Source organism: Desmodus rotundus, chromosome 4 (assembly GCF_022682495.2).
Source record: "Desmodus rotundus isolate HL8 chromosome 4, HLdesRot8A.1, whole genome shotgun sequence".
NCBI classification, from domain to species: Eukaryota; Metazoa; Chordata; class Mammalia; order Chiroptera; family Phyllostomidae; genus Desmodus; species Desmodus rotundus.
This window is the reverse complement of record NC_071390.1, coordinates 27,815,095-27,834,258: the sequence shown is the minus strand read 5'-3', so window position 1 is coordinate 27,834,258 and position 19,164 is coordinate 27,815,095. Positions and strand designations below refer to the sequence as shown.

At 45.2% G+C, this 19,164-nt stretch overlaps 1 pseudogene; it reads left to right on the top strand.

The window, feature by feature from the left end:
• The first annotated feature begins 11,056 nt into the window (after nt 1–11,056).
• Nucleotides 11,057–17,539, top strand: LOC112307374 (translationally-controlled tumor protein pseudogene; annotated as a pseudogene).
• Nucleotides 17,540–19,164: the final 1,625 nt, after the last annotated feature.

The window sequence follows — 19,164 nt, the reverse complement described above, 5'->3', positions numbered from 1 at the left end:
TAGCTAAGTAGTTCCTTTTCAGAGTCTCTCAATAAGTTGCAATCAGCATGGCGCCTGGGGCTCCATCATCCGAAGGCTTGACTGAAGCTGGGGGATCTACTTCCAAGAAGGCCCCTTCACACAGTTGTTGGCCAGAGGCCCCAGGACCTTGCTCCATGAGTCTCTTCATAGGACTCCTTGCGTATCCTTACAATATGGCAACTGGCTTCCCCCAGAGCAAGGATCTGAAAAAACCAGTAGGACAGAGGCCTCCATTTCTTTTATGACCTGGCTTTAGAAGTCATACTCCATCACTTCCACAGTATTCTGTTGATTACATAGGTTGGCCCCATCCAGTGTAAGAGAGAGAGAGCCACACGAGGTGAATACCAGGTGAGAAGTATGCGGGCCCATCTTGGAGGCTGGCTGTCAGAGTTAGTTTTTGAGTTTGTGAGTAGACTCTTTCCCTGCCCTCTCTTTATTGCTTTTTTTAATATCTCTTCTGAGTAGTGTAATATTTTCTAATATTACCTAATAAATCTTTCTAACATTAGGTAATAAATCTGATATTATCTAATAAGTTAATACTTTCTAATTTTTAATATTTTGTTTTTTAATTTTATTTTAAATTTTATTTTTGGATTTTTTAGAGAGAGGGGATGGGAGGGAGGAAAAGAGGGAGAGAAACACTGATGTGAGACAGAAACATCAATTGGTTGCCTTCTGCACGTGCCCCAGTAGGGTACCGAGCCCACAACCCAGGCATGTGCCCCAACCAGGAAGTGAACTGGTGACCTGTCTGCGACACAATGCCCCACCAACTGAGCCACACTTGCTGGGGATAAATTCTAATATTTTCTTTCTTTCTTTTTAATGTTATTTCAATTTTGTTTAAATGTGCAATGGTTTAACATCAATTATTTATTTGTTTGTTTTTAGAGAGTGTGGGAGGAAAGGAGGGAGAGAAACATCAATGTGTGGTTCCCTCTCACACGCCCCCTACTGGGGACCTGGCCTGCAATCCAGGCACTGGCCCTGACTGGGAATAAATCAGTGACCCTTTGGTTTGCAGGCTGGCACTCAATCCACTGAGCCACAACCAGCCAGGGCTAGTTTTCTAATATTTTCATTGTGACCTGTCACATAGCTGCCATACAGGATTGCTCAGCCGTGTAGAGCCTAAGGGGTCATCAGGACCAAGGCTGTATGTTGGAAACTTTTGGGCAGAGCCTGAGAGAGTGGGTGTTCAAACTCTTCTGTTTGCCCACGTCTTTAACCAGCTCACTTCATTCATGTATATGCCTTTCAGGACTCTGAGTTCTCTCACCCCAATCTAACCCAATTATCCTAGTTTCCTGGGACCAGTGGAAAAACTGGGACAGTCCGGGGAAAACTCAGAATGTTGGGCACCCTAATTAACCACAGTATTTGACAAATTCGGAAACTTCCGTTCAGCCAGCAGATGTGATTTGATCAGATCCTTACAACTCAAAGTGTGGTCCATGAACCAGTAGCATCTGCATCACCGGTTAGAAATACATCTCAGGCTCCACCCCAGACCTGCTGAGTCAAACTCCAGTTTAACAAGAGTCCCAGGTGAATCTTATGCACATTGCAATTTAAGGCTCTCTAGATCCAAGCAAAACCTGAACTTGGGCTTGCTGAGGATTCAGATTTGCTGTCCACGTGTGTAAAGTAGATCTAACAATGATCCACTTGTAATGTGGTAATCTGACCTTGACATACACATCTTATTTTTTCTTCCTGACTCCCCTAATTTCCCAAAATAAAAGTCATCTAAAATTTCATTGTTGGAAGGAACCTAAAAGTCCCATTCTTACCTAGGCTTCAGTAGTGGTTTCTATAACAAGCTTTCACAGATCAGGGAGACTGCTGGGCATTTAGGTTATTTCCAGTTTCAGATACTCCAAGCAACGTGTGCTAAAAACATATCCTTGTAAGTGTAGCCATACATGCAAACTAGTGCTTTATTTCTGTAGGGCTGATTCCCGAGAGTGAGGTTGCTGTGTCAATGAGAATGTGAATTTTAAATTGTATCCAAAATGGTGTCTGTCCAAAGAGGAGTGTTTGGGGAAAAAAAAATAGTAGTGCATTTATATTACGGAAAATGATGAAGCCATAATAGAGTGACTACAATAGACATTCCTTGACCTTGAGAAATGGTTACAATACACTGTTAAGTAGGGGGAATGAGTTTCAGAAGGACTTAGCTAATTGGCGAGGAGAATTGAGGGGGATGTTTTCGAAGGAGATTCATCACACTTTCCGAGTACCTCTATGGATGCTTCTTCTGGTGGGAAAAGTATGTGTTGATTTTGTGATTAAGAATTTTAGGACAGAAAAAAAAACTGAAGGTGTTGTGGTTGAAGTAAATGGGACCCCATGGGGGTCAGCTGTCAGTCCCCCCTTTCTTCCCACCCTTTCCACCTCCAGCCTTCCCCGCTTCCCTGCCTTCAGAGACAATGGCCCAGTTGCCAGCTGTGGGCATCCATTTGGCTGAGCTCAGGTGACCTGCCGGTGTGCTGGCTGCCAATTTCGGGGAGAGGGGAAGTCTGACCTCCTTTTGTCTAATGGGCCTTTCCACCACTCCTCTGGGAAAGCCCCCTAACAGGAGGTGTGTTGTAGTGTGACTTAGTCCCTAAACAACAACTAAAGTGGACAATCTTACAGCCTTTTGAAAACCTTCTTGTAGTTGGGGAAGCAGTTCTGAGTTGGTCAGCTATACATATTTTTGTGGGGTGCAAGGAAAGTAACAGCCAAACTTCACTGAGCAACTACTGTATGTGCTAAGTACTTTGCATTGTCTCCTTTCATTCTTACAACACTTCTGTGATGAGGGTGCAATTTTTAATGCCTCCTTTACTAATGGAGTCACCAAGGAACAGAATGCTTATGGAACTTTCGCAGAGTCTCACAGCTGGTAAGCACTGGAGTCAGGGTTTGAACCCAGGCTGGCTGAGTAAAAGATTCTGATCATTACCTTATACTGCCTTCAGGTTCTTAGTACCTGGAACTGGCACTGATTTTATCTGGAATAATAATGATACCCACCGTCACTGATCACTTAGTATGTGCCAGACTCTGTCCCAACTTCTATACGTGAATTATGCAATTTAATTCTCACAACAAATCCCAGATGAGAAACTGAAACTCACAGATATCAGCAATTCACCCAAGGTTCCTCAGTTGGAAAGGGGCAGCATCAGGGTTCCAGCCCAGAGGGTCGGCCATCAGAGCCCACACATTCAAGCTGATACCCCAGGACCATCCGTCCCTTCTACTTACCAACACACCAACGCACTTTTCTCCCAGGTTGATCTGAAGGCAGTTCAGATCAGTTTCTCAGGGGACATAGAACTTTGGGGCCACTGTCAGATAACTCAGCTGCAGTCATGGGTTTTATTTCATTTTGTGCTGAGGATCTGGCCCTAAGCTGAAGTCAGCTACAGTAATTTAAATCAAAGCTGACCACTGTCATTTGCGAGCATTTGTTGGGAACAGAGTCTGAAAAGACAAAGGAGTGGTGGGGGGGGGGTGTGTGTGTGTGCGTGCGCGCATGCTTGCGGTACTCAATTCCATCATTAGAGAGATGAAGGGAAGGGATGAGAAAGGGAAAAGAGGTCGATAGCATTTTCTTGTTAAATTGTTGCACATAAAGGTAGGGCTCTTTTGTGGGTGATTTATTCAAAAGAAAATTTTATTGCTAGAGGAAATGTGTTTTTCTAAGTGAAAATACAGTTTATCCTCAATTTGAGTTGCAAATCCTTCCAAAAGCAGAGTGGGAAGGAAGGATAATGCCTAAAGGGAGTGAGTCCTTTCTACTTTGTCTTATAAAAACTTCCTGAGACAAGCCTTAAGAAATCATAATTATCTTTAAAAATTCAGGTATCCTCCTGATCTGCATATTTTAGACAAATCAAAATAACCAGATAATTTGATACAATATCAACTTGGTTTAAGGTGAAAAAAAAGACACTCAATACTCTTGCAGCTGGATGATTGGAAGCAGAAAATTGCAGGGTGCGTTTGGCAAACCGGGACTCTAGAAATCAGATTTGCCTTGAGAGGATAAACCACAGAATGGAAAACAGGGCTGAAGAAGTGGGGAGGAGAGATGAATCACCAGTTGTTCTGCCCATGCCCGGCACTGTGCTAGGTGATTTACATTTATACATGTTACCTCAGTTTACTGCCCACAGCAGTGAGCCTCCCTGTACCCATTTTACAGGGAGAATAGCTAAAACTCAAGAAGGTCAAGTGACTTGTCCCAAGTTCCCCAGCTGGTAACTAGTTAACAAGGTTACTGGAAAAGTTCAGACAAGAGGAAGTAAAGGCATATTGGGCGTGTCAAGGAGGGAACAGAAGCCGGAGACACTGGGGAGGTGGGTGTGCTAGGGCTCGGTGAAGCTCTAGATCCAGGAGTGATGAGCTGGAGGAGCCCAAGCTTGGGAACCACTGTGACAAGCACAGGAGAGGTTCCTGAGGGGGAAGGAGACCAGGGGCAGGCCCTGGTTTGGGGAAGGGATGGTTGTGTTTGTGGTATGGAGACCCATGGGGTATCACATAAATGTGTCCTGGGGCTGGGCCCAGGTCTGCTTCTCAGGAGAGCTTAGCTTGTGAAGAGAATGATGTCAGTTGGGCACTGGGGGTGGGTAGGTAGAGAGGGGTTCTAAGGACTTGGGAGGAGGGCGATGAGCCAGAGATGGACTGGCCAGAGACTGGGAGAGAAGCCAGGGAGTCAGGAAGCCAAGGGAGGAGAGAGAGAAGATTGTGTGTGTGTGTGTGTGTGTGCACTTTCTTTTTTTAAAGGCTCTTTAGGAGGTACCTCCAGAGGTCAGAGAGCATGATGTAGGTGTAAGACAGAACTATAAAGAAAAATACATAAAAATCAGATTTTGAGGAACTAAGCTTTCATAATCGAAACACGCAAGCAAGAGGAAGATCTACTTCGTTATCTCTGTCTTCCATCTCAATGAACATGGTGGTTTTCCTGGATGAATGAAAACACAATGGGATTTCATGAGCTTCAGGGAGGCAATGGGTCAACAGAGACAAAGGAAGAGGAGAGGAGCCTCTATGTAAATCCTGGGTGATTGCAGCCTGGTTGGAGGAGGGGCCTGGGGTCATCCCATCCCCAGCACTCCATGGGGCCTGTCTGGCACTTAACACATATCCCAGCAGGAAAGCCTGGGGGGATTAGTCAGGAGGGGTGAGTTGTCCTTGGCCACTCAGTGTTGGGTTGTACCCCAACCCCCCGCCCCTGGAATCCAAGGCTGCTCACTTACCAAGTGGTACTTCCTCTGCCTAAGAGGCAGGAATGCACCAGAGGAGGCTGGCTGGATGCCCAGAGGGACTGGCATGAACTCTGTCCTCCTGCGTCCTGGTAGTGAGGTGGCCAAGGCTTGAGGGCAGGGCAGGTTTGGGAGCATCCTAAAGAACCTCCCCTCTCATACCACCTGGGGTGCTGGTGTCTGCTGTCCTCTTAAGTATGACAGGTGCATTCAGGAGGCTTTCAGGAGATGCTACTGGACAACTATCATCATATGAGAGCCCCCTCTGCCCAGTTTTGAAGAGGTGACGTCTTAGTCAACTCGGGCTGCCATAACAAAATACCACAGACTGGGTGGTTAAAATAACAGAAATTTGCCCTGGCTCAGTGGATTGAGCATTGGCCTGTGGACCGAAGGGTTGCTGGTTCGATTCCCAGTCAGGGCACATGCCTGGGTGGTGGGCCAGGTCCCCCAGTTGGGGGTGTGCAAGAGGCAACCAATCACTTTTGCACTCAGTGTTTCTCTCCTTCCCTTCCCCTCTCTCTAAAAGAAAATAAATAAAATCTTAAAAAAGAAAAATTGTTTAACAAAAAAATAATAAAATAAAATAAAATAATTTATTTTCTCACAGTTCTGGAGCCTGGGAAGTCCAAGGTCAAGATGGCAGCTGACTCAATTCCTGGTGAGAGCTCTCTTCCTGGCTTGCAGACAGCTGCCTTCTTGTCGTGTCCTCAAATGGTAGAATGAGCTCTGGCATCTCTTTCTTTTCTTATAAGGACGCCAACCCTATAGGATGAGGGTTTTGCTCTTATGTTCTCATCTAACCTCCCAGGCCTGACCTCCAAATACAATCCCTTTGGGGGTTAGGACTTCAACATATGTATTTGGGGCAGGGTGGGGACATACACATTCCGTCCATCAGAGGTGGGAAATTTAAACTGGCCTTCCCACCTCCAATCAGATGACTTCTGTCTTCAGGAGCCACAGACTGTAGAACTGGAAGAGGTTCTTTGTTTTCTAGAAGGGGAAACAGGTGCCAGTGGGAAGTGCTAGTCTCAGGCCTCCCAGTTACTGGCACAGCTGCTCCAGGAAGGTCCGGAGGACCCGAGAGCGTGTCTGTCTCCTGAGCTAGAGCACAGGCCTGGAAGACCAAGACCACATGTGCTAGCAGACTATCCTTGGGTGCCATACCCAGCCACAGGGACAGCTGGTACATGTTTGTGGGACTGACAGCTCTCTCTCCTGAGCACAGGGCAGGACAGCGCCGAGTGGGAGGTGCTGGGTCGATCTACCCACTACCCATTCATCCACTACCAAGACTGGTAAGCTGTCAGTTCAAACCCAGATTCCTGGGTGAGAGTTTCATTGGCCCAGCTGGGGTCAGGGGTCCCCCTGTGGGATGACAGGAGTGGGGCTTCCAGGGTTTCCAGAGGGGAGACGCAAGTGTTGTGAGCTGGGGAGGTGCTGCTAATGTTACTTCAGAATTACTTGAGAGAGGATTTGATTTTTCTTGTTTGCCTGTTTGTATTATCTAGGAGAGTTCTGCCACTTTTTTCCCTATAATTTTGAGAAGAAGTAGCATCTTTCCCTTAGTGGGATATCATAAGTTTAGCTATACATTTTTCATAATAGCTGGAATTGAACCAGCATATTATGTAATTTTAAAAATGCATGGCAAAGCAACCTTTAATTGACATTTCCGTGGATTTTGTTTTTCCCTTTTCTACTTTAGCCCAAAAGTTGAGCTGAAAATATGGGTATATGGGTATAAAATTCTTTTGTTTGGGGGGAACTGTCTGGAAGGAATACAGCATTTTTATTCTCTTTCTTTCTGTATTTAAGCAGAAATGAAACTCTCAAGGAATAGAGAACTAACAGAGTAAGCAAGCCCCTACAGCATCCTAGCACATTTTCGGGCAGAAACTTTATTGAAATGCTTGGACCAATTAGCAATGGTTATTGGTGCCCTTTGAAGCTCTGAGTGAGCCCAGGAACTGCTGGTGCTGACAGATTTTTCTGGGTTCTCTCAGGGGAGTGAGCACCCCCTGAGCTCCGCACCCACCCGCAGCTGCCACTCCCAGCACCCTGGCAGCGGCCGTCCCAGTTGTTCCTTCACAGTCCTGGACCACCTAAGCAGGAAGACCCTAGGTCTCTGATTAACTTTCTAACCCATAGGTTTTCCTTTTGGTTCTTAGACCCACAGTGGATTTCCTCTCCTCAGGGCCTTTGCACATGCTGTCTCCTCTGCCTGAAATGCTCTTCTCCCACCATGCTTTGGATGCCGGGGTCTTTGGTCAGGTTCACATGAACTATCATCTCCTTAGGAGACCTTTCCAGGTATTTTATATTAACACTATCCTTCACCTCACTCACTGCAATGCATACTTATTTTTATTTCATATTTCTATAACTGCTTGACCATCTTCCCCATTAAGTGGCAGGCTCTTGATTGTCTTGTTTACTGCTTTGTGTTCAAGGCACATGCACATAGTAGGAGCTCAATAAGGATTTGGCAAGTGGACAAAAACACAGTGCTTTGGGGGATGGGCAAACCCCATCTGCTGAAGGGCAGGCTCCTGACCTGGGCTTCACTGGCTTGTTGGCCTGCAGATTCCTGATCCCACCTGCTTCTTCCTTCTACCTGGCTGATCTGTTAGCCATAGTCCCAACTTGCTGAGGACCTGATAACTGTGTCGCCTTGTCCCCTTTCTGCCTGATGCTTTTCACAGACACTCAGCTGGCCTGAGTCCCAGACATTCAATTCACTTCCTTAAGACATGTTTGTTGAGGGCCAGGATTGCATGGTCCAAGGCCCCTTGGGCCTGACCTGATGTTCCTGGCCCAGTGAGGCGGCCTGCCCCGATCCACCCCCACAGCTTGACCTCCACACAGTGGCGAGAATGATTCGAAGTCCCTGCCTGCTTTACCTCTCTCCTTACTCACCTCCTATTCCTCTCCCTCTGCTCTATGGGCATGTGGCCCCCTTACCGATGAGCAAACACACAAGCTACATGACTGCCTCAGGGCTTTTGCACTTGCAGCTACTCAAACACCCAGCAACCCCTCTTTTGTCACCGTTTCATCTCAATTTGGTTCACACGTCACCTTCCCAGGGGGGTTTCTCACCTACCCGATCTAAAGTTGCTTCCTTCGTCTCCTCCCCTGGCCTTCCCCCTACCTTTCCTGGCTTTATTTTTTTCCAGAGCAGTTTGTCACCACCTAATATGATAAATAATTAACTTATTTATCTTGTGTACAGTCTATCTTTCTCACCGAATGTAAGATCCTTGAGGGTAAGGATCTATATATATCATTGCACCCTCGGCACCTAGAACAAAGTGCCTACAGATCTTCAAAAAATATTGTTGAATGAATGGGCACATCTTTCAGCCAGAAGACATCTCGGAAAGCGGTGGAAGTCCTGTGCCAAAGGACTAGCATGTTTAAAGTGGAGCAAGGTGGAGTTGTCACCAGTTGCAGGCCAGGATGGCCATCTGCCTCCTCCCCCGGATGAAAAAGGGGTCCTGGGTTATACATACACTGAGTTATACACAACCTGAGTAGTTAGTTATATATACTCTGAGTTATACACACACTGAGTAGTTACACATACACTGAGACAGTTACTGCCAGCCCATGGAGGACTTAGTTCATCAATTCAGCCTGAAAGGCAACCGAGCATGGAGATGGCCTCAGCTTCTCTGCCTTGGGGAGAGCTTAGCTCCTGTCCAACTCCTGGAGCCTATGGGATACTCAAGAGTCATGTGGTCATGAATTAGGGTGATTTTACAGGCTTGAGAAAGGAGACCCAGGGTAAATGGGGCTGAGGTCCATGCCTTTCTTCATGGACCCAGCTCAGTGTGGGGCACGGTGGTGGCGGTTTCATGGTCAGAATCTGGATCCTGGCATGAATGTGTTGAGCTTTCCCAGGGCACGTTTGGAGCGGGGCTCTGTGAGAGGAGTGCTTAAGAGGGGGAGGTGTGTAAACACACTGAGGGGAGAGAAGGGAAGCACAGGGAAAATGGGATTTGGAATGAAGGTTTGTTGCCCCAATGAGAAAGCAGAGCCTTCTCGTCTTTTCTGCTGTTTGGATTATTAGAATTTATTCCTGCTCCAAGCTTCAGAGAACAGGTCATACATTCAACTTCTATGTAAGCTCATCCTGCATCAGACCCTGGAGAGAAAGGGTAGCTGTCCTGGTCCCTGCTCCTTCAAGACGGAAGTGAGCCTGGGATCTGCCAAAGATTTCTAGGGTACATCCCAAAGTGAGTGCACATTCGGCCCACTCTCCTCACTTCTGTCAGCACAGACAAGCACTTCATTCATCGTGCATTTATCCATGTACACACTCATTCGTTCATTTAGCATTTATTCTCTCACCCACACAGTCACTGTTGCAAACAGAATTCTAAAATAGCCTCAGGATTCCTACTCTTGTATGCATCTCCCCACCCCTCAAATGAGACAAGGACTTGTGACAATGATGGGCCATCACTCTGGCGATTATATTACATCATATGGCAGAAGGGATCTTGCAGGTGTCATTAAGGTCCCTACGTGGTTGACTCTGAGTTAATCAAAAGGGAGATTATTCTGGGTGGGCCTGGCTTAGTGAGGTAGGCTCTTAAAAGGGACTGGACCCTTCCTGAAGCAAGAGGTTTGAAGGGTGACCGTGTGAGAGGGCATATGGAGGGGGCCATGCAGCAAGGACTTGAGGGAAGCCTTTGGGAACTGAGAAAGGTCTCTGGTTGACAGTAAGAGAAGAGGGACCTCAGTCATACCACAGCAGGAAACTGAGTTCTGTCCATAATCTGATGGATCCTGAAAGAGGAGCCTGAGCTCCAGGTGAGCGCACAGCCCAGCTGATACCTGGTGTTCAGCTTGGTGTGATTCTGAGCAGAGAGCCTGGTGACGCATTCGTGGAGCCTAAAAAAAATTAGTACTATTCTCCCACCTTCTAAGTTTTTCTAGCTGGGCTAATAATCCAATTAACAGAGACAGATTAACAGGAGAAAATCAAGTTTTTAATACATGTGCATGGGGAATTCACATAAGCATGAAAATTCCAAAAACAGTGCAACAGAGGCAACATTGGGTATATAAGACATTTTGGGCAAAGGAGAAAGTCAGGGAGAATGGGTGATTTACAGGTAGTTGAGGAAGAGGGGAACACAGGTGGCTGGGAAACCCCTGCTGGCAACTCGGAAGCAATGGGTTTCGGGAGGATCTAGCTGACAGGTCCCTCCCTGCCTGAAGCTCTCTATTTACCCTACTTACACTAAGGCGGCATCCTGAGATTCCCTTTCTCAAGCAGGTTTCTCTGTCTGACTCTCTTGGGCTGCCAAGGGGGGAGGGTCAAAACTCCCTTTGGTCCTTCCCCAGAGAGCTTGCTTGCTGATCGGGGTGAGTGACCACAGTCCAGTGTGCAGAAGTACAAGCCAATTCGATGTGAGTCAGGTTGTCCTGGGTTCAAATTTGGGCTCTGCCTTGTGCTCCCAGTCCAACCCTGGGCAAAGGATTTAAGCTTCCTGTGCCTCAGTTTTCTCATCTGTCACACAAGGGGAAAAGTAGTACTACAAAATATGCTACAAAGATTTGGTAGGGATCGAATGGGGTTTCTGCCGGGTATCTAGTAGGAGCACAGTAAATGTTAGCCAGTATTTATTAATGTCCTCTCTGGGGACATAAGAGATTGGAGTGGGTGGAAACCGCAGGTCCTTATTCCACCCTCGACATTAGCAGGTGAAGGACCTGAGACTTGGCTGATCTTGCTGGAGCTTATAAGAATGCCAAGGCCAGGACGAGAACCTGTGAGTCCTGACACCCTGGTCTCCGGCCTCTCCCTGCTCCAAGCTGCTGTCAGCTGGACTGAGCAACCAAGGGACTGTGGAGGTCGGGAGCAAGTGTCCCGGAATGTGGCCACCCTGGCATGCAGGTTATTTCGAACTGAAATCAATTCAAGCCCAACAAACCAGGAAAAGTTTGTTTGTTTTTTACTTCCCCCTTTTTAAAAAGAAAATAGATTCAGATGGGAAATCAAACTGCTTTAGGAAGGGAGCCTTGACTTAATAACACCGAGGACTTACACCCTAGCAGTAGTCAGAAAGGCTCCTAGCACTGGGCTACATTCTGCCCGCCCCCATTGCTTCCGAGTCACCCTGGGAGGATTTCCTTGCCCGCGTGTTCCACTCTTCCCCAGCCACCTGTAAATTGCGCACTCTCACTTGTGAAATCTAACACCCCACCCCCACTTTCTCCTTTATTCCCAAATGTCTTATATCCTCAATATTGCCTCACTGTCTTTGGCATTTTTATGCTTATGTGACTTCCCTATGAGCGCGTATTACATTTTTGATTTTCTTCTGTTAACTTACCCTGCCGTGTGTTGTTTGCCTCACTCGACCAGCCGGAAAAACCGAAAGGGTACAGGGACTGGGGACCGTTTCCCCAGCCACGCCAGGGCTCAGACCTTCCCCACGCCACTCACCCTCACGGTCACTGACAGTGGCTGCTCCGAGACAGTGGTTGCAACAAGGCTTCTCTGAGACATTCAGAATTGCTGAGCTGATTCAGTCAATCAGAAGTTGCTCTTGCACCCTCTGTCCCAGGCTCCTTTGTGGCAATGTCTGGTTATGGGTCTTCTGCTATGGCGGGCGGGGGGTTGGGGCGGGGAGAATGGAATTTCTGCTGGGAAAGATTGGGCTAATCTGAGCCTCTAATTAACCTAAATTTTATTATTCATGTGGCAGAACTTGAGCTGCATCTAATTACTTGGGTGAAGAATGTTTGTAGTCTGGTGTGGATGAGGATGTAGAAAGTATAATTTGGTCCATTATTTTTGGAGGACGATCATGGCAACATGTGTCAAAAGCCTTAAAATTATACATATGCTTTGGCCCGAGAATTTTAATTTTAGTTTTGAACAAATGTTTAACTATAAATATACTCATTGGAGAATGACTTATTGAAAACAACCTAATGTCCACTGATAGGGGATGGAGGACATTATGGTCCTTCTGCACAAGGGCGTACTTTAGTCACTGCAATAGTTAGAAATGACACTGGAGGCTAAAAACTCAAAAAGATGTTTACAGGATATTTAGTTTCAAAGCAGTGGGGGTGCTGGTCCTGGAGTCACCTCTCCCGGGCTACAATCCCAGCCCTATTTCATTGCTGGACGACACTGAACAAGCTACTTAACTTCTTTAAGCCTCAATCACTCTATTAATGAGGATAATAGTTACCTGCACAATGGGAAGCACTTGCTCAATAAACATTACTCTTATTGTTATGTTACCACTTCAGCTTTCAAAAACGTATTGAAGGGGACCAAAGTTTTGCCACCCTGAAGCTGCCTTTTGGGATATTGATTTTAAACTGTTTATTAAGAAAAAAATAAAAGACTTCAAAGAACCCTTGACCCTTTCCCTTCCTGCCTAAGAGACTCAGATAGAAATGTTGCCTTAACCTAATTTGAATAAAGAATGGTAAATAGGAGGGCTTCAGGCAGGGACCTGTGAGATAGGTGCCCACTCTGTTCCTTTGCTTCGGAGTCGCCAGCAAGGGTTTTCCTGCCCTGTGCTCCCCTCGTCCTCAAATACTTGTAAATCGCCCATTCTCACTTCTGAAATCTAACATCCTGTCCCCCTCCCCCAACTTTCTCCTTTGTCCAAAGTGTCTTGTGTAGCTAATGTTGCCTCACTGTGTTTGGTGATTTCATGCTAATGTGAATTGCCCATAGGCATGTATTAAAATTTGATTTTTCTCCTGTTAATCTGTCTGTTAATTTGATTATTGACCCAGCCCAAAGAACTTTGAAGGTGGGAGGAAAAGTATTAATGTTTTTTTTACTCCCCATAACATGCATAAGAAAGGTAAGGAAGAAATGCAAGCAAAATAAAAATAGTTATCTCTGAATGATGGAACAACATGTTTAATTTTATTGTGTTTCCTTATTTTCAGAAGGCTCTACTATACATAGGAACTAATCTTGCAAAGAGGAAAACAGTCATTGAGAACAGAGGGAGAAGACAGTTGTTTCCCATTGCTGCAGCCCTCAGGTGCGTTTCTTAGCTCCTGTGTCTGGGTGGAGGAGCACTGGAGGTTGGGCACTGTGGGGAGAATGGGCAGCAGCTGGGCCCTGCCAGCCCTCCACAACTACCCACTGACCACACTTGGAGTGTCCGACCTCCTTCCTTGTCTTACCCAGCGTACGATGGCCCCAGAAGAGCACAGGGCTGGGAGCTTAGCCGCTCAGGGAGATGAACAGACCTAAATCTGGGAACCAGGAGAGGCCCCCATCATCTGTCTGCATCTTATCAGCCAGGCAGCCAGGAAGGATTCATTAAAGGCCACCCCCACCCCTTTTCTGCTTGTGTGTCTGCTCCAGCAGCCTGATTATTCATTAGCATGTGTGACAAACTCCACAATGCAAACAGAAGCTTTAAGCCAAACCAAACTGTTTCAATCTCTTCGGAATGACAGCAGGGGACTTGCCCAGAAGCCACTGACTGAGGGGGCTGGGTTGAGGCTTTGAGGGATCAGAGACGGTCCTGGAGGTGCTGTCCTCAGGTAGAAAGGTGAAAGAAGAGCCTGGAGTAGGAGAACGGGGGAGGTTCCCCACTGCACGCACTCCAGCTGTTGCTTGGGGACAGCTGATAAGTTGGAGAGGGCAGTTGGAGCTACACACTGAGAAGGGCAATATGGCAGGGGCAGAAGTAGAGATGGGAGCCAGCTCATCCTTTCCAGTGAATTTGCTGGCAGGCTGTGGGGGAGGAAGCTGACAAGGTGCTGGAGCCTATACTGGGCCTAGTGAGGGATGGGGTTGGGGGCAGAGCCTGCTTCCTTGCTGACCACGGCTGTTCCAACCCCTATCCTGGTCTCTCTGCTTCAGGGAGGGGAAGTGACCAGAAAACAGTGCTGCAAGACATTCTGAAGGGAAATGCTGATTCCAGGCTGATTTTGAAAATTTACTATGCAGGTATTGACTTTTCTGACAGCTTTAATAATAATGCACATACAATAAATAGCACATATTTAAAATACACAATTTCATAAAATTTGACATTTGTAGGCACCCATGAAACCATCACCACAATCAAGAGAGGGATCAGATCTGTCACCCCCAGAAGCTTCCTTGAACCCTTTGCAGTCTCTCCTGCTCTTCCAGTCCCCAGGAAGTCCCCACCTGTCATTGCAGATTAGTTTGCATTGTCTAGAGTTTTTATAAGCGGAACCATACGGTATACTCGTCTCTCATTCTAATGATTATTTGGAGATCAATCATGTCATTACGTGTTAACTAGTTCCTTTTTATTGCTGAGTAGTACTCCCGTTACATCGCTAAACTACCATTTGTTTACCTAGGCACCTGTCAATGGGTATTTAGGTTCCAGTTTTTGGCCGTTGCAAATAAAAATGCTACGGACATTCATGAAAAAGTCTTTGTATGGACGTATGCTTTCATTTATCTAGGGTAAATGGTGTGGGTGCTAAAAAAATTAATACCTTTCCTGTCATTTTTTAAGTTCTTCTAGCTGGACTGATAATCCAATTAACAGAGACAGATTAACAAGAGGAAAATCCAAGTTTTAATACATGCATATGGAGAATTCACATAAGCGTGAAAATTCCCAACACAGTGAGGCAACATTGGGTATGTAAGACATTTTGGACAAAGGAGAGAGTGGGGGAGGGCACAGGATGTTAGATGTCAGCAGTGAGAATGGGAGGCTTACAGGTAGCTGAGGATGAGGGGACAATGGGACACAGGGGGGATCAAGCTAACAGGCCCAGTCTGAAGCCCTCTGCTCACCATCCTTAACTCAAACTAGCTAAGGGGAACATCCTAAGATATCTTTCCTGAAGCTTGTTTTTCTATCTGAATCTCTTGGGCAGGAAGGGGTGGAGTGGGGAGAGTCGAAGTTTCTTTCTGAGTATTTGTTTCTTAATAACCAGCTTAAAATCAATATCCCAAAAGGCCACACTTTTGTTCCCCTTCAGTTCCTGGGAGTGGAATGGCTAGGTGGCACTGATGCCTGAGGGGTGAGTCATGAGGAATCAAGCCCGGAGCCAACAGGGTTCTTGGTTTCCAACAGGAAAAAATTTAAGACTGGAGCCAGACAATAGGTTAAAGTGGGAAAGCAGGTTTTACTGAGCAGAGGGGACAAGCAAGAAAAGCCACCCCACAGAGGGAGCAGCAGACTCTCCTCACAGGAGAAGGAAGACAGACCCCAACCATGTCTGGAGGCTGAGCTTATATCTGTCTGCAGTTTCTACGGAAGGTTGCTGGTATGGGGAAATAAAGAGTGGGGAACACACTGGGATTAACTTTAACCTTTACAAGGTGTATTTTGTGGCCTTGTGTTTTCCCTTTATGATATGGGCAAATGGTAAGATATGGGTGAGCAGCCATTCATCAACTTTGCAGGAATTTTCTATGTCCAGAGGCTCATCGTGGTCGGCTTGCATCTCAGGTCAATGGAGTTCCATGTCAGGCAGCACGTAGCAGACCACTGACAACTTTGTATGCCTTCAGTTGTTTGGATAGTTCTCACGCCCTTTTCCTATATTAATATAGTGAACATATGTTTAACTTAAAAAAAAAAGAGAGAGAGAAACCCTTCCAAAGTGGCGTTCCATTTTACACCCCTGCAAGCAAGTACACGAGAATTCCACTTGCTCCACATCCTCTCCAATGCTTGGTCTGGCCACTCTTTTTGATTTTAGACATTCTAATAGATGTGCAATGGTATCTCTTCATGGGTTTTAATTTGTCTTAACCTAATGACAAGTGATGCTGAATATTTTTTATGTATTTGCTGTGTATATATCTTTTCCCTATTTTGGGGGGGAGGAGGAGATATTTTTAAATTTTTTTATTGAGTTTTAAAAGTTCTTTATACATTCTGGGTACAAGTCACTTATATGTGACTTGCGAATAGTTTCTCCCTTTATGTGCCTTGTCTTTTATTTCTCTTAAAAGCATCTTTCAAAGAGGAGTTTTTGATTTTGTCGACATCTAGTTTATACATTTTTTTCTTTAATAGATCATGCTTTTGGTGTCATTTAATGGTGTCATTTCTATGAAAACTTTGCTTAATGCTTACTCACAAGATGTTCTTTCTGTTTTCTTCTAGAATTTTTATAGTGTTACGCTCTACATTTAATTAATGTCTGTGTGTCCTTTTTCTCCCCTGGAGTGCCTTTGCACCTTGGTTAAAAATCAGTTGTCCACATATGTGTGGGTCTATTTCTGGATTGTCTCTTTAAAACAGACAAATAGATTATTCCACTGATCTATTTGTCTGTTTTAACACCAACACCACACTGTCTTAATAGGTGTCGTTTAATAATGTCTTGAAATCAGGTTAGGGTAGGTCTCTAATCTTGTTTTTGTTTTTCAAAGTTGTTTTGGCTACCTTAGGTCCTTTGTATTTCAATATGTCTTTTAGGATTAACTTTTCGATTTCTGAGAAAGTATACTGGGATTTTGACGGGGATTGTGTTGAATCTATAGATCAATCTGAAGAGAACTGACATCTTAAGACATCGTAGATTGTATTCCGAAGGGGACCAAAGGTTTTGCCTTTTGGCATATTGATTTTAAGCCATTCAGTAAGAAACAAAAGTTTTTTCTGCCTGACCCCCTCCACACCGCCCCCCAGCACAGCTCAGCTGCACTGTGCTGGCTCTGGGCTCCGCGCTCCTGCTAAGCCAGTGCCCCCATCTCTCCTTCCAGCCGCCATCATGACCAGCTACCGATTATCTTCTACAGGGACCTCATCAGACATGAGGACACGTTCTTCCGCATCTGCGAGATCCAGGAGACTGCGCCTGGGCTGTGTGTGGGAGTAGAGGGGAAAGCTGGTCAGTAGGACAGAGGGTAACATATATGACTTGTTTATTGGTGGAAATGCCTCAGCGAAAGGCCTCGAGGGTGTAGGTACCTAAAGCACAGTAGTCACTGGTGTTGATATTGTCATGAACCATCATTTGCAGGAAACCGGTTTTACAAAGAAGCTTACAAGGTGTACATCCAAGATTACATGAAATCAACCAAAAGGAAACTGGACGAACAGACCAGAATAAGCGAAGCCTTTTATGACAGGGACTGCAGAACATTCTTGCTAATTTCAATACCCACCAGTTCTATATCGGTGAAAACACGCATGCAAGATGGCTTGGTTGCTCTGCAGGACTGCCATGAGGATGGTGCGACCGCATTTGTGATTCCCTTCAAGCATAGTTTAGAAGTGGAAAAATGGTAACCATCTGGCAGTTTGGATCTACCACCTTCATTATATCTGCCTGCTGCTTTTCATCCACATACCAGGACTAGGACAAATGGGAGTGATGTTGTCTTGAGCTCTTCATTTCTTTTGACCTTGATTTATTTGGAGTGGAGACATTGTTTTCAAGAAAGAAAAAAAAATACATTGTGTAGGCTGTCTAAAAATAAAATGCATTTAAACTAAAAAAAAAAAACTCAATAAGAACCTTTTACTCCCCCTTCCCTTTCCAGCCCAACAGATTCAGATAGAAAAACCTGCTTCAGGGAGGAAATTTTAGGATGCTCACCTTAGCCTAACTGAATGAAGTATGGTAAATAGAAGGGCTCCAGGCAGGGGTCTGTAGCTAGGAGTCTGACCTGTTGCCTCTGACTTGCCTAGCAAGGATTTGCCTGCATTATCTGTTACCTCTTCCTCAACCACCTGTAAATGGCCCATTCTCACTTTCGAGATCTAATACCCCATCCCCCCACTTTCTCCTTTGTTCAAAATGTCTTACATATGCAATGTTGCTTCACTGTTTTAGGAATTTTCATGCTTATGTGAATTTCCCATGTGCATGTAGTAAAACTTAAGTTTTCTCCTGTTAATCTGTCTGTTAATTTGATTATTATCTCAGATAAGAGAATTTAGGAGGTGGGAGGTAAAGTATTACTTATTTATTTTAAATCTGGCACCTTCAATCAATAGCAAATGTTGAGAGAAATTAAATACATTTCTCTGAGCAATCTCTGAATTTTGTTCTGTATAACATTGAAAGAATGTGGGAAACCCACCTTTCTCCTTTATTTCTAAGTTTTGGATAATTTTTCTGAAAAGTCCTATATTTTATATTTTATTTTTAAATTAAAGGAAAATTTTTGAATTTATTGGGGTGACATTGGTTAATAAAATTATATAGGTTTCAGGTGTACAATTCTATACAATACATCATCTGTATATTGTACTGTGTATTCAGTACCCCAAGTTAAGCCTCCTTCCACCACCATTTTTTCCCACTTTTTATTATCATTTTTAAGCTCCACAAGTCTTATCTAAGAACATGGGATATATTTCCATTTTAGTTTCTCTTTGAAATGTTTTATAATTTTCAGCATACAGGCCTTGCATTTCTTTCTGTCAGATTTATCCTTAAGTATTTCATGTTTTTGGTGGTATCATATGGTATTGTTTTAATTTCAACTTCCAATCATTCATTGTGAGGGTATAAAAACATGAGGATGATCCCTGGCTGGTGTGGCTCGGTGGGCTGAACACTGGCCTCTGTACTGTAAGGTCACCTGTTCGATTTCCGGTCAGGGTGCATGCCTGGGTTGCTGGCCAGGTCCCTGGTGGGGGGCGTGCAAGAGGCAACCAAACGGTGTTCTTCTCACACATTGATGTCTCTTTGCCTTTCTTTCTCTCTCCCTTCCCCTCTCTCTAAAAAGAAATAAAATCTCTTAAAAATAAATAAAAATATGCAGATGAAAAAAGGGCCACAACAAGCTCAGGGGAGGCCTGCATGGCGGGCCTTGCTAACTCAGACGCCGGAAGTAACCATAAAACATGGTTACTTCTAACTAACTAAAAGCGGGTCAAGGCCGGTAGTCATGTCCTATGGCAAT